Genomic DNA, 15,666 nt, shown 5'->3' with positions numbered 1-15,666 from the left:
AGCATAATGGTCAGAAATGTTGTATACCCTCATTCCGCCCAGCACCCCTTGTGAGCATCTTAAAGGGAGCAAGAATGCAGACTTTTTCTAATCTTTGGAGGTGAGACCTTTGTCCGGTCTCAGCAGAACACTACGTCCAAGTGAATCCAAGCTCCACACCAGGCTGTGTGTTTTGCTCTGGTGGCAGACATCCTTTGTGAATACGATATCCAAGATGACCTGATCTTACCTCTTGCATGTGAATCCTTGAGTTACCTGCTGAGTTTTGCTTTGCTGCTGTGAGCTCCGTGCAGCATTCAAACTCTGGCTCTCTCTTGATTCCCCTGCTCGGCTTTCCAGTGTCTCCCAAACAATGCAGGGATCTCGTGACCCTTTCACTCTTAGATATTCCAGAGTCTCTGGACCATTTGAAACTAGGCAGGTCTGATAATCGCTGGTGTAGCTGGAGGTAGAATCAAGCAGTTCATCTCTCTCAGTGGGAGAAGAGGGCTAACTTATGTACCTCTTCAGCTATTGTGAGGTTGTTGCCCTGTTTTGAAAGCCCTGTGCACACAGCAATGTACTGTACACAGCATTGTACTAGTATTCTGATAAACATTACCTTGAAATCCTTGAAAAAAAATTACCTTGAAATTCTGATAAACATTACCTTGAAATCATTCAGCCGTTTGTTCTGCCTTTTTACATATAAACCATGTTTCACTCTGATTTTTGTCTGCTCCCATTGAAGCCAATGCCAAAAACTCCCATAGAAGTTTGCACAGAAACAGGAACATCTGAATGAATTCTAGTTATTTTTAAATGTATTTAGTCATTACATTATTTTAGTCAAATGTATTTTGCTCATTATCTGGAGCTGTGGTCTCTTGCCTCTGCACTTTTTTCATTCTTTTTTTTATTCACCTGTTTTTTGGGTGAGAAGTAAAACTGAGGTCTGATCACTTTTGGTCGTGAACAAGCTCTTTTCAGAGAAGTTGGAGCATTGGCCCCAATGTCCTGGCCAAAGTCTCAATTTGAGTGATTGTCTCCTGCCTTCCTAAATTCCCCTGCGGCTTCAGTTGAATGCAGGCACCTTCTTCACTGCCTGTTTTATTCCATTGCTTTGTGCTGTAAAACAGCACCCCAGAGTTACCCCATTTCAGTGAGAAGTGAAGTGTTTGGATCCTCTAGAGAGAGCCAGTTACCCAACCCTGGCTGCATTATTCAGAGCAAAGGAGCAGAAACCTTGATGCAAAGGGTCTGAAATGCCTGGAAATGGGGAAGGAAGCTTTTTCAGAAGGCTTTCCCTCCTCCCAAACCACATCTGCAGTTTATTTTGACTCTTTTTTTAGAGGAGAAACTGGGTTAAAATTGGAGCAGAGCTGGGAAGAAACTGTTTGGTTTGTTTGTTTGTTTGTTTTTTGTTTTTTGAGCCGTGCTCCGGTAGCAACCCAGAGGGTTTTTCCCGCAGAAATTAACACTGTTCTCTGCATAGTTAATGCCAGCTCCATGGCTTGTACATGCCCTCCTTGCTGCTGCTCCAGTTGGAGTAGGTGATATAGGAGTAGAGGGGGCTGATGACACCACAGCCCCTGGAGGAAACATGCTGAAGGGAAGGAGCGCTAGCTCCCCACAGAGGTACCCACAATCAGTGGTGCTGCAGCAGGATCTCCCTACAAATGTGTGACTCCAAAGCTGGGCCCCTTCCCTGTTCCACGTAGCCCTTTGCCTGAGATCAGAGCGGGTAGCCATGGAGTTGGGAAACAGTTTTTGCCATCTAGAGCAGGGGTTCTCAACCTTTTTCGTTGACGCCCTCCCACCCAGCATGCTATAAAAACTCAACGGCCCACCTGTGCCACAACAACTGGTTGTTTTTCTCCATATAAAAGCCAGGGTTGGCATTAGGGGGTGGCAAGCAGGGCAGTTGCCCAGGGCACCATGCCATAGGGGGCACCGCAAATCTAAATTGCTCAGGCTTCAGTGCCCCAGTGTATTAAATGCTGGCCATGCTTGGTGGATCCCCCCTGAAACCTGCTTGCGGCCCCCACAGGGGACCCCTGACTGAGAACCACTGGTCTAGAGGGCTCTCCCCATGAGTGGGAAATTCAGCCCTCTGCACTATGTTCTGCTTTTTGTTATGTGGGTGTGAATCTGGGGTAAATGTGTTGATGCCAATAAAGTTTCTCCAGATTTACATTGGTGTCACTGAGATCAGGATTAGACCCCTAATATTTACAGGTCACTTAGCATTTTATAGTCTTTCCTTTGAGGTTCTCAAAATCTTGTCATTCTCTGCTTTTCTTCTTTCTCTCTCTTTTTTTTTTCTTTGTTGCTTGGGCCTCTGTTCTTGCTCTAGAAAACACATTTATTACTGTAAGGGCCTGTTTACAGTGTCAAATCAGCTGTTTAAAACCAGCTATGCAAAAATCTCGTTCTTCTTCGGTGGAGGGCAATCTTGCAGAACAAGCCTGCTTTGCTATGAAAATGCTTCCATGACTAAATATTGGTTTTCGACATTATTAAGTTTAACGCAACAGACCATTTCCCGCCCAGGATGGGGGAGCATGATCTTGACCCACTGTTTTTGTCCTTACACACTTTCTATTTTTACAGTTCAGAAAGCTCAAGTCTTTGTCAGTATAATGAAACTTGTGACCTTATTTCTAGAGTTCTGTGAATAATAATCTCAAATACCTTATTCAGTGAATTTCTTTCCAGTCAGCTGTCGAATGAATTAGTCAGGAATAACGTCTTTTCATTGTTCAGCTAATTAATTCTTCATGGTACATCAAGGTGACTTTTGCTCTCAAGGCCCTGACTGTCCCATCTGTGGGTGAAAGCAAACTAGCACTAATCATGTTCAATATTCCAATTTAGTTCCCCTGATGAGATTGGGTAAAGATGGGGGGAGGGTTGTCTGAGAATCATTGAAGCCAAATTCCACAAGTGGCTGCTTCAGGCTGTCTGTAACAGGATTTTATAATGTTGTTGTAACTGTGTTCTCAGATAAAATCTAAACCTCCAAAAAGACTCTTTCTGCGCTGGTCCAGGAAACCTTGCTAGAACCCTTCTAGCAACAATAGTTGTTTAAGCTCTGTTAGTCCACATTTTCAAAAGTGACTAGTAAACTTTGGGTGTCTCAATCTGAAACATCTTTAAAGGGGCCTCTTCTTCCAGAGGTCAAATGCTCATTGTTTTCTGAAAATCAAGCTTTAAGGGGGCCTGGTTTTCTGAAACCTCTCACTCAAAAACTGAGACCCGCCCCCCCCCCCCCCCCCACAAAAGACTTCTGAAAACCTAGGCCAGTTGTTTCTCCTAGGAGGTGCTGTGTGTGTGTGTGAAGCTATAGTGTTGATGAGGCTTTTGTGTTGCTTCTCAAGTTGCCCTGGTGTCTTTCTCTCCCACATTCTTTTTTTCCTGACATGTAATTGCATGTTGCAGTTCCGATGTTTGAAAGCAGTTCTAAATTATACCTTCCCTGGGTTCCATGCTGAGCAGCTGTAGAGCAGATGCAACAAGAGTCATTAGTCACACTTAATATCTAGCCAGCTAGTTAAAGATGAGTCCATGAAAAGGGCATAGTACACAGCAACCTTGCCTGTTTCTCAGTAATGACCCATTAGTGTATTATGAACAAATATAGATGGAGAGGAAATAAGAGTGAATCAGAGCTAATATGGAACTGACTGTACCTCTGGGATCTGGGGTACGGTGAGTATATTTCTACATGTTTTTGCTCTGTGGTTAAATTAGTATGAGACTGCACTGAAAATCATTAGCATGAACTGGCTGAAGTGTAACTGTTAGCTGTGTAATAGACTCCCCAGGAGGTGAATTGTGTGCTACAGGGATGTCAAGGGAAGGCCGCATTCACTACAAATCATGTTGGTTTTTCTGTGCCTGTCTCGCCTCTTGAGGCACCGCTGTAATTAAACGATCTAGCACCTGTTTCATTGGGAACCGAAGGCCCTGATTAGCTTGGACTTGAGTACAGAGTGAGCATGCTCACCTGCCTCCCCTAGGGCTGGAGACCAGCAGCACTGTCCATTCAAAAGAATAATCTTTCCATTCCTGTTCCTCAGCCACTCTCTCAAACTACACCCACCAGCAACCCAGCCAGCAGGGGAGGGGAAGTCCAATAGTGAGTGAACAGACATGACTGTTTATCCAAGGCCAGATTTACAAAGGTGCGTAGGCACCGACAATGTGGGTAGGTGCCTGAATACCTTTGTAAATCTGGCCCATAGTCTTATGGTGAATGTACCGGTATGTTCCTTTTAAGCTACCACAGTGTTATAACTTGAGAACCCCAGCTGTAGTGGAGTCTCATACCCAAGCTGTTAGTGTCTGCATGCTGCTGAAGTGGCTCTACTGATTTCAAAGAAACGGCTCGCGTTTGTATGATGAGGCCTTAAGTGTTTTTATGTTTAAAAAAAAAATACAAAGTTGGGGAGGGGGGAAGGATGCGACATGAACATGTCATGCTTAGTGCAGGTCTGGGCTCAGGGTGAGTACTGGCTACATGAGTCAGTCCAAAAGCAAGAGAGAACCACAAGATCTACAGTAGAACCTCGGAGTTATGAACACTGGAGTTGTGAACTGACTGGTCAACCACACACCTCATTTGGAACTGGAAATACACAGTCAGTCAGCAGCAGAGAGAGACACGCCCATGCCCAACCCCAAAAAAGGTGCAAATACCGGTACAGTACTGTATTAAATGTAAACTACTAAAAAAAGACTTTAAAATATGTATATATATATTTGACAAAGTAAGGAAACTTTTTCTTTGCTTGTTTCATTTAAATTAAGATGGTTAAAAGCAGCATTTTTCTTTTGCTATATTAAGTCAATATTCGGGTATAAACTTTTGAAAACAATCATAATGTTTTGTTCCGCGTTACGAACAGCCTCCATTTCCAAGATGTTCATAACTCTGAGGTTCTACTGTATCTGCATCCAGCAATCTCAAAAGAATCCCCTTTATATTAATATTTTAGGAGATTTTAGTTTTGCTTAAATTGTAACGTGAGCTGAATTTAGAGGAATGCAAGATGTCTAAGAGCAGTGGTAGATGGCTGGTCTGATGGATGGTACTGTGCCAACTGCTCTGCGTCCCCACCAGTGTGTATTTTTTTTCAACAAGAAGTTTTTAAGTAGAGCCATGGACTGAAATTGGCATGTCAGAATGAAAATTCCAGTAAATGACACTCTTCCCTCTCTTGCAATTAACACCTTTTGCGAAGGGGAAATGAAAGGGAAAGTCTCCTGCTTAGTGATTTCCATGCATTGCTGGGGGCAGAGTCACAGCTCTGACTAATTTTTCATGAATAATTTTTGAAGTAGTGTCTGAATTCCACCCCCCGACCTGTTCACATGGGAAATTCTGTGCATAAATGCTGGTTGCTATGGATACATGGAACGGCCATGGTCCCAGTGGAACAAACCAAACAGCTGAGGATACTGTTACCACAATTGGGGTCTGCGTGTTTTGCCAAGCGAGGTTTGAATGGTGATAACTTTGCAAAAGGGAACTGTAACCATTGCTACAAAACGAAATTACTCGGCCAGATTCAGTTATGGCATTGACTGGTGCAACCCTGAATGACTTTAGTTATTGTTGAATCCACTTAAGTTAGGACCGAATCTGGTTCTCTGTGTATCACAGACATCCTTGTGAAAAGGAAACTCGTTCCAGCTTTTGTAGAAGCATCCAGGTTACCAGCTGCACAGTTTCCTTCCTCCAATCCACCCCCACCCCCTCGAAACCCCCAGTCTTGGCTTTAAACACTGATCCCAGTGCTAATATCCCTCTTGCATTTCTCAAGCCACAACAAGACCTCGATGGTAGAAACCTGTTCGTTTAGAGTAAATAAGAGATGGATAAAATGCTGCTGTGATTTAATCTTACAGCTTGTCTGGTTCACAGCGCTGGTCTTGTTGACGCTAATTGTTCTGCCAGACTCCTGCCTCTTGGTGGTGGTGGCTTTGTGAGTGTGAGACACTTTAGCTGGAAGAATATTTCCAACAGGATCTCCATCGCTTCATGTAGGGACTATCTCAAAGGTGATTCCTTTTACCTTTCTCGGGTAAAGCGTTTTGGTATTCTGGTATTAAATGACAGCAGCATGCAGACCTTCGTGTGCTAGGCACTGTGTATACATGCAGTGAGACAGGTCCTGTCTCAAGAGAGTTTACAATCTAAATACACCAGACAGACAAAAGATGGGATGGGAAGCAGTGGCAGGGTGGTGAAATGGCTTCCTAAATCAAATAGCAGACCAATGGCGGAGCCAGGATTAGGTCTCCTGACTTCCAGTCCAGTGCTTTATCTAGCAGGTTATGCTGCCTCAATTGCACATGGTAAGACTGCTGTGTTGCATTGATAAATATCTTCTCTTTACATGTCACCCTTCATCCCAAAGGATACCAGAGATCTTTCCAATCTATGGGCCAGACTGTCACCTGTTCAGGTTAGTCCCACATACAGGACAGGAAACTCCATGAAGTTTATCTCCCAGATCTGATTCTGATCTCTCACTGGTACAAATCAGGAATAAATTGCATTGAAGAAAATGGTTATGCCACTGAAAAAACACTGAGGCTAGAATTGGGCCCCATCCAAGTATCTGACTGATCATCTCCATGGGGAACTTCCACTTACCTATCTCAAGTTAAAGGGCTGAGTCGACCCTTCTGCAGTATCAACCTGGGGTTTCAAAGCACCTGTGTATTGCAGACTTAGACGTCTAAGCCATCCCCTATAAGAATGTAACAAAAAGTTCAGTAGCCATGACTATCTGTGTTCCCTTCAGAATGGAAGGGCAGGTGAGGAGGAAGATGCAAATGCTCATTTAGGAAGCTGATCAGAACTTCAATGCCATAAAAGGCACTTATGCTAACTTCTTCAGGTGTATTCTCACTGCTCTGGTCAGGTTTCTTCAACATGACTGGGGGACATGATCATTTTTCCTGAAGAAGGGCACAGTCACCCTCCCCATATCCTTTTTAGCTCCATCATCTCACCCCACCTACTTTCCTGCTTCCCACGTGGTACTGCTTGTCTGCCAGACTGGAACCTCAATGAGGCTTTTTCTTTGGGTTTCACGTTGTCGGAAACCTCTTTCATAAGTAAGAGATCAGTGTCTTTGTCTCATCATTAATGGCTTTTTAAAGGATTTTGGTCTAAATATTTCAAACAAAGTCATCAGCTTTTAAAATGCCCTTGCTCCAGAGGACAGAAGTTGTAATGGACTGTGAGCTACACACAGTTGGGTAAGAATAAATGTTAGAGGACTAGTAGATCTCTGATAGCAAATGAGGGATACTGGTCAGAAATGAGGTACATTGACAGAGCGTTGTATTTAAGGAAGCCATGTCATGCATTTGCTTTATGGTGAACTGGGTTATCAAGTGCATGCTCTCATGCCCAGCATCTGCACGCTAAACCCAACAACTTGGGAGGAGTTGTCCTGGGGGTAGCGTAGAGGATTGAGAGCTACAAAATCTGAATTTTTTATTCCCAACTCTCTGCTGATTTCTTCCTGTGCAACCTGGAGCCAAGTCACTTCACCGCTCTGTACCTCAGTTTCCCACATGTGTAAAGAAAGGGGAGAGGAATACTCTCAAAGGACTATTGTAAAGCTTGATTTGTAGTGTTTGTACAATTTTTTGAGATCTCAGCTGGAAGAGTCTTGAACAGTGCAAAGTAGGGTTATGAATGCCTCCCGTTCTTGATTGGCTTTGTGAACGGAGAGCAGTGACAAGAATGCAAATATTATGAGAATTGTATGCATTCTTTAGAGGGAGTGAGGTTTTTGCAACTGTTAAACATCCAGCTGTCACATGACCCATATTTGGAAGCCAGATAAAGAATCCTAAGCTTACTACCTAGAATAGACATTTGTTCTCAAGCTAATTGCATGCTTTTAGTCATTTTCAAATAATAGTGTGCCAAACTTTATCTGCACTGGGACTTGACAGTGATGGGGGTTTTTTTTATGCATTTTGTCTGAAGGATAATGAGAATTTATAATCTCTGCCGCTAGTAAGCAGCCAAAATACCAGCTGTTTGTAATTTACAATATCCTAAAACCAAATGTGGCTTTTCAAATAAACAAAAAATACCATGCCTATATTGAGCTGTCACCAGGGGCCCAATTCTGACACACTTCTGGTATGTTACACCACAGGTAGTTCCACTGAAGTTAGTGGAGTTACCCGTAGAGCTAGGTACTGCTAGAAACAGAATCAGGTCATAAACTTGCGTAGCCCTTACTCTATTAGTGAGAACTTGTGTGGAAGTCCCACTGAAATCCTTGGGAGTCTACCCATTCACTTCAACGGGAGCATGATTGGTGCCTTATCGTGCATCTGAGAATCAGGTCTGGTTCTAGTCTGCTTGGGCAAACTCCTTGTTGAAGTCCCATTACATTAAAACTGAAAAATATTGCCAACCTAATAATTTCAGGAATTTTAAATATTGGAAAATATATTGGAAGCATCCGCTTCATAATCAGCCCACTGTTTTGTGGGGTAGGTGATTTAAGAGCCACACATCTACCTATGCTGTCAATAGCAGTGGTACCATTCAACAAGGAATCAATACTCTTTCTACGTTGTGATCACTTTAAAAAAGGGATTGCGGGTCTAACATAATGCACAGCCACAGTAATCAAGAAACTGAGCAGCCCTGTTGTTTCTGTGTTGTAGAATAACTGTGGGAACTGGCACTTTATGCCATCGCTACAGAAAGCACTAATTAGAGACCGAATTCTGATGTACCTCAAGTCGCAGAACGCATTTTAGGCCTAATCCTGGAGAGATGCTGAACGGTTTCTCTGAAAACCTCTGAGTCCACCATTCCCATTTGAATGATGCTCAGCACCTTGCAGGATCAGGCCCTATAGTGGTAGCACTTGTCAATTTCCATGATGATTCTTTCGTACAAATTTAGAGGGCCTGATTTTTCAAAGGGTGCTGAGCACCTCTAGTTCCCATTGACTAAAATGAGATTTGTAGGTGCTCAGCACTTCTGAAAATCAGGCCAGTGACCCACGAGGGCAGCTTTATTTCCCTCCATCCTGTTCTTAGTTCCTTGATCTAAGAAACTGAAAGTAAACATTATAATCTTCTAAACATAATCTAAGAGGGTGCCTAGGAAAGACCTTCAGCTCATCACTACACAGGCTGCTGTGTTTGCCTCTTGTTGGGAGTATGTGCCTATTCCCATATTATCAGAAAACCACTCTCATGTGCTATATCAGACACATTTTAATCTGGTTAACGGAAGTCCCTTTGTACCAGCTGAAGGGGTATGATGTCATATTGCCATTCTGAATTACTGGGCACACAGTGAGTGGACGGAAGAGGCCATGAAACTCCTGATTTGAAATTAAAGCTTAAAAATTCTAGAACCAAACAGGATATCCATATTGAATGCAGGGACGTAGCCAGAGGGGACTCAACTCCAGCGCAGAAATGATCAAACTTGTGACTAGCCCTCTCTTCCTTCTCAGGGGTTTAGAATAGAGCTCTACATAATGTCGTACTTGCATTGCCTTGATTTTTTTTTTTTTTTTAAATCTTGTGAGCATCAAGACCATATTAACAGAGCTGGATGGCAGAAATGAATTCTCTCCCCTCAATTGTTTTTAAGATGTAGCAAGTGACACTGGCGTTCTCCCTCCCCAATTCTCTTTGACTTTGAGGGGGTTTAATAAACGGGCTGTGAACATAACTGTGGGGAGAAGATGATTTAATGTAGCTATTTTTTTAAATGCATGCTTGACTTACCAAAATTCTTAAGACCGTGAAGCAGGGACTTTAAGAAGTGCCTAAAAGATTTAGGTTCCCAAATCCCATTGACTTTCCAGAGGAATTGGAAGCCTAACTCCCTTAGGCAGCTTTTGAAAACCCCAGCTTTTGAAAACCCCAGACTAAATCTACAAGCGTGACAGCTGAAAGCATCGCCCTGGTGCATATGCTACTTGGTTAATTTATTAGGGTCCACAAAACATACGGATTAGTGGACTATCTGTTACAAACAGAGGTATGCTGAAAATTGGATAAGCTTAAAAAAAAAATCAAGGGATTTGCTTATTTTTTAAAAAGTGGCCCAACTCTGTGGCCCAAAATTTCGCTTTGTGTGCATGTTTGTTGAAAATAGGACTACACAAAATGATCTTATTTTGAAACCCAAGTCAACACTTTTATATTAAAATTAATTGTAAATAACCATGTGCAATTTTGAAATGTTGCCTATTTTTCAATATGAAGACAGTAGTTTTGTGAAGGTTTTACGACCAAGACAACTTGTGTTGTGAAACAGCACCAAAACCACCCCCCCACCACCAAAACCTCAACCTTTTCCAAAAAACTACGAGAAATCGTGCAGCTTTAATTATGAGTAATGGTGGAACCTGTCCTACATCTGTATGTGATTTACAAGTCTTGCTAAAAGTCAAGAATTTGGAAGTTTGAGGCCAGATATTCAAAAGAGCTTCGTACAGAGCGTATTAAGCTCTTCTGAAAATTTGGCCTGTATTTTGCCTAACTGGGAAGTTGAGTTCTTCGAAGAATTCTGACCAAAGAGGGAATAATACTGTGTTCAATCTAAACTGCAGGGGAAGTTTTAAGGGAGTCTTTGAACTGGAATTTGGCCAGAATGCTAGGACTGTTCTGGAGAGATGCTGTGGGAGATTCAATGGTCCCAAATGTTATGGGACCTTAGTTTGTATATTTCATCCATAGGACATTGTTTCGCAGCATAATGCCCGTTAGCCCCAACCTGCAGGACTGGGTTCAGCACTGATTCAGGTGGAGTCCCCTCCAATGCTTCTTGTGGTGCTGTGACTCATCTGCAATAAACATACTGGCTAGTTCCGTACCTGTTTATCTTGGAAAATCTGACAGTATCCCTGCCAGAGCTGATGTGAATTGAAGAAAATTTGTCCGAGCTGTCCAGCCCTCTGATGGGAAGCTAGATAAGAAAGTTATTAGAAAACTGGAAGTTATACCTCACATAAATTTTGGCACAAGGAGCTCAAGTAACTTGTTATGGGTTAAGAACATAAGAACGGCCATACTGGGTCAGACCAGGGGTCCATCTGGCCCAGCATCCTGTCTTCTGACAGTGGCCAGTGCCAGGTACCCCAAAGGGAAGGAACAGAACAGGCAATCACCAAGTGCTGATTCAGCACTTCCTGGCTCCCCGTCCTTTTCTCTAACCACTGGACTATGCCACCTCTTCTCAAACACATGTTTAGTTTTTTTTTATTCATGACTTTGCAACAATGAGTCTTTATGAACCAGAGCTTCATTGTACACTGTTAGAGTGAGCTGTGGAAAGATGCAACAAACAGGCATTTGGGGTACCCCCAAAGCACCCTTTCTTTTATGTTATCTTTATCCTACCACAGGCTGTACTGTAGACATATAGACTTCTGTTGGCAAAACTTTCGTTGCTTGGGGGTGTGACTATTCCACCCTCCTAGGTGACATAAGTTACACCAAAATAAGTGTTGTTGTGCACAGCATGATGTAGACGGGAGAGCTTCTCCCGCTGACATAGCTTATGCCGCTTGCAGAGATGGGTTTTTTGTGCCGATGGGAGAGCTCTCTTCCGTTGGCTTAGAGCATCTTCCCCAGAGGCGCTGCAGTGGCGCTGATGTATCAGTCCAGTTGCAGCGCTGCACATCTAGACGGATCCTAATTAATTGGCTTTCCTCTGCTTCAGTCCTCGCTCTCTAGTGAAGATTTACAATCAGTGAGGCTTGGGAGGAAAAGTATTCCAGGCCTTGTGTGCTAGCTGCAGCTTGTGGGACGATGGGAATATTTTACAACCTACAGCAAGAAAAAAATAACGTTTAACTGTTTGAAGTCCAGTTCTTTAACCGAACGGGTGGGGGGGATGGACTATGTAACCTGACCTTTAGCAGCACTGACTTCTAGGAAAACTCCCACTAGCAGTATCAGAGTAAGTGCTTCATCTCTTCCTAACCCCAACACTGGGCTTCTTGTATGGAAAATTTAATCATCACCCTGAAGCTTGAACCCCTCTCTTCATCCTGGCATTTCAAAGATTGATGCAGGCACCAGTGTGTCCACCCCAGGAGCTGCCATTTTGCTCTGGGGTATGTGGGTGCCGCCACAGAGTAACCGGAGGCTTGTGTTGGTGGAACAGAGCATGAAATAATTTCTCTTCCAAGCTACCAGAATTGTAGCTCCATCCAGAGAAGCCAGATTTGGGACACAGACTGTTCTAAGAGAGAGGACAGTGACTCAAAATGAAGAACACAATAAAAACAAATGAGGCTTCAATGATGAGTTCTTTCCTTAATGTGCCCAGGGCAAAAATTTATATAAATCTCTGTTTCAACAGTGGCAGCAGGCAGGGTTGATTGGCACTGCCTACTCTGGGTTGTATCAGGTGCATCGTTACTCATTACTGTAAACTGGCTCTGGGACATGGCACCTTCACATGTTCGTTTTGCCCACTCACTTGCACATGTCGTCAACCTGCATGGAGGTGGTTGATCTCGCATTTCTTCCAAAAATGTATAGGCATACCTAGTGAGATCATAGCAGTGTGAGTGGAGGAGGCTGGTATATTTGGAGCTAAAACAAGTAATATAATTTGGAACAGGATACAGATGAGAGAGAAAAACACAAACCTACACACTGAAATATATTTTCATAGCTAGTTCAGGTTTTTACTGCTTCACTAGAAAAAAAAAAGACATTGATAAATTGAAGTGAATGTGAAGTGAGGTGTAAAAGAATTATAAAAGGCTCGGAGCATGAGTATTGAGGGGGCTTTACAATGTAGTGTGTAGACCGATTGTGAGATTCTTATGTTTTTCACACTAGTGTAAATCACGAGTAACTCTGACACTGTTGTAAGTGAAATTAGAATCTAGTCCAAATCCACTAAGGCTGGGGAGTCTTTCTATTGAATTCAGTGGGTTCAGATCCAGCCCTAAGGGAAGAGCGATGATGTGATGGCAACCAGCATGAATCGAATCCTGAAGTCCTAACTCTCTCTGAAGTCAGCGGGCCAAATCTTGAGTGGTGCTGAGTACCACTAACTCCTGTTAACTTGAACAGAGCTGTGGGTGCTCAGTACCTCTCAGGATTTGGGAGCTTTGTCTTAAGGATTGAATAAAAGAAGAGTAAGGAGTTGACCCTGTGTAAAGATTTAGGAAGAAATAATATAAAAGGAGTGAATTATTTAGGAGTGGTGTAACAACGGAATGGCCTGAAGCCACAAGTGAAAACATGAAGTATGCAATTGCAACCTTTTGCAGCAAGGCAATGTGATAGAGTGAGTAGAGTGTCGGATCAGCTACTCGGAACTCCTGGGTTCTAATTCCAGTTCTACCACTAATTTTCTTTGACTTTGCCTCGGCCCAGATTTTCAGAAATTTGGTTACCTCCATTTCTGAGTGCCCAGCTGGAGATACATAGGGCCTGATCTCTCAGAAGTGCCGAACATCTCCAGCTCCACTTGAAATGAGTGAGAGCATCTCTGAAAACCAGACCTAAGTATCTGAAGTTGAACACCCAAAATTATTCACTTTATAAATAAATATATTAGGCCTTAGCCTCTCTGTACCTCAGTTTCCCCATCTGTAAAACAGGAATAAATGCCTTTTAACGGGGCTATTGTGAAGCTACAGGCAATTTTTGAATTTTAAAAGGGATTTTAGAGCAGCAAAGTTATTAAACTAAAATTTCCTAACAGCATTACACAGTGGATTAATCCTAAGGGAGGATACTGAGGATCTATTTAAGTGTTCAAGAATAGGCTAGATCTAAACTTTTTCCCACAAATCCCCTCAATATAATTCGGAGCTATGCATGCGTCTGGCAAGGAAAGCCAGCCCCAGAGAGAGGTAGTCTAGAAGACCGCCCGGTGATATTAAAGGATATAGAGATGATCCAGGAGGTCTTGCAGTCTTGTCATCTGACTCTTGTTAAGTTTTTCATTAATTGTCCCACATTTTTCTCCCTTCTTCTGTGTATTGCAGTGTTGTCTAAAGGTTGCACATCAGATAGCTCAGGGATGAAATGTCAGCTTCAGTGTTCCTTTGCGTTGTCACTGCTCTTTTTAAGTGCCTGGGGTTTGAAATTAAATGTCAAAGGCATTTTGTAGCGCATGGAAACCAGATGTGCTTGAAGATTGTCTTTGGGAAGGCTGCAGCGGCTTAATCATGTACATTGAATCTTCTTAGTGAAATTGACTCACAATGTTACAGGCTAATTTTGAACGGGCCATTATGGTATATAATAGCCTCGTTGTACACAGCTGGGGTTATTGAAACCTCCACCTAGCAGGGCTAATGTTTGTCCTGTGTGCTGAAGGCAGATGTGGCATCTGGCAGCTAGGTACCTCTTGCCAGCTTTCTGTGAAATTACAATGACGACAGCCTGGGGGCCCTCATCTGGATTCTGGCAAAGGGATCAGTGTCAGTAAATACAGATCACTTACTAAATCAGTAAACAGTGGTCACGTTGCTATCTTGTTGGTGACGCTTTTTCCTTCTATCTAATTAGAAAGCTCCAAGGCATGTTATCTAAGGACATGGAAATAGCACGTAGGAGACACACCCCAAAGGTCTAGACATGGGCTTATGGTGCTCTGCCTGTAACAGAGAAGGGTGACTACCAAACAGATGTTCTCTGTCAGCAGTGACTTGAGAATTTTGATCTGGTCCAAGAGGGAACTGTAGGACTAATACCCACAATTCTTCCTGGGATACATTTTCCTCGCTGTGATGCCTGTTCCCTGCTCCAAAGAGCTTAGAATGTAAAGACCTGGTTCTCTAAGATGCTGAAGGATCTCTGCTCCCACTGACTTCAGCGGGAGCCGGGTGGTAGCTATCACCTCACACGGAGCACATGGTATGTTGCAGAGTCAGACCCAAAGTAAAGACACAAGTCAAACAAAAGACTGTTTCAGGAGAGGGAGGGGGTGAGGTAAAGAGCCGGGGAAGCCTGCTTGAGATGGGTCTGAAGGTGCAGAGAAGGACAGGGAGATAGTTCTGGACCCTGGGTTTGGGAGCAGCATGATTAAAAAGGTTGGAGTGAAGTGAAAAGACTGGGAAGAAGGTAGAGACCAGGGTTGGGAGTGCAGGATACCAAGAGGAAAGATCTACCGATGGGTGTGTGCATAGGCGCTGACTCTGTGGGTGCTCTGGGGTAGGAGCACCCACGGAAAAAAAAATCTGACAGCCCCACGGATCGGCTCCTTTCTCTCCCCCACCCCGCACCTCTCAGGCCCACTCATCAGCTCTTCCCTTGCCCTCCCAGGGCCTTCCGTGCCGCTGCAATCAGCTGTTCAGTGACGTGCAGGAGGGGAGGAGCAGGGGCAAGAAGAGGCAGAATGGGGTGAGAAGAGGTGGGGTGGAGGTGGGAGCTTGGGGGAAGGAGTGAAGTGGGGGCATGGCCTGGGGTGGAGCGGGGGTCCAGCAGCCCTGGGGAAATCACAAAGTCGGCGACTCTGTGCGTGTGACTAGCAGATCTCTGCCATCTGTGGGTATGTCTGTGTTGGCAATATCATTGGCATTAGAGGGGAAGGATAGTCGCAGGGAAATGATATCTGAGCTCTCCTCTGACCTCTGTGGGAGAGTAGTGAGCACAGAGATGACTTAAAGAACTACCTGAACTGGTGTTGGATTCTCCCAG

General features: G+C 43.7%; 1 protein-coding gene across 20 annotated transcripts in view; it reads left to right on the top strand.

Annotated features, from left to right (window-relative positions):
- The window catches only part of NFASC (neurofascin), a 184,621-nt gene that overhangs the window by 32,407 nt on the left and 136,548 nt on the right, over window positions 1-15,666 (top strand). Inside the window, exon 1 of one of the 20 annotated variants that reach the window (XM_075122074.1) lies at window positions 3,672-3,690. The exons of the other annotated variants lie outside the window; for them this stretch is intronic. The gene's annotated coding sequence lies outside the window, so the exon portion shown is untranslated. Of the gene's footprint in view, window positions 1-3,671; window positions 3,691-15,666 lie in introns of those variants that run through there. 20 annotated transcript variants of the gene reach the window in all.

The sequence above is a fragment of the Caretta caretta genome, chromosome 21, assembly GCF_965140235.1.
Source record: "Caretta caretta isolate rCarCar2 chromosome 21, rCarCar1.hap1, whole genome shotgun sequence".
Lineage (NCBI taxonomy): Eukaryota > Metazoa > Chordata > Testudines > Cheloniidae > Caretta > Caretta caretta.
This window is presented reverse-complemented; position numbering and strand designations above follow the sequence as displayed.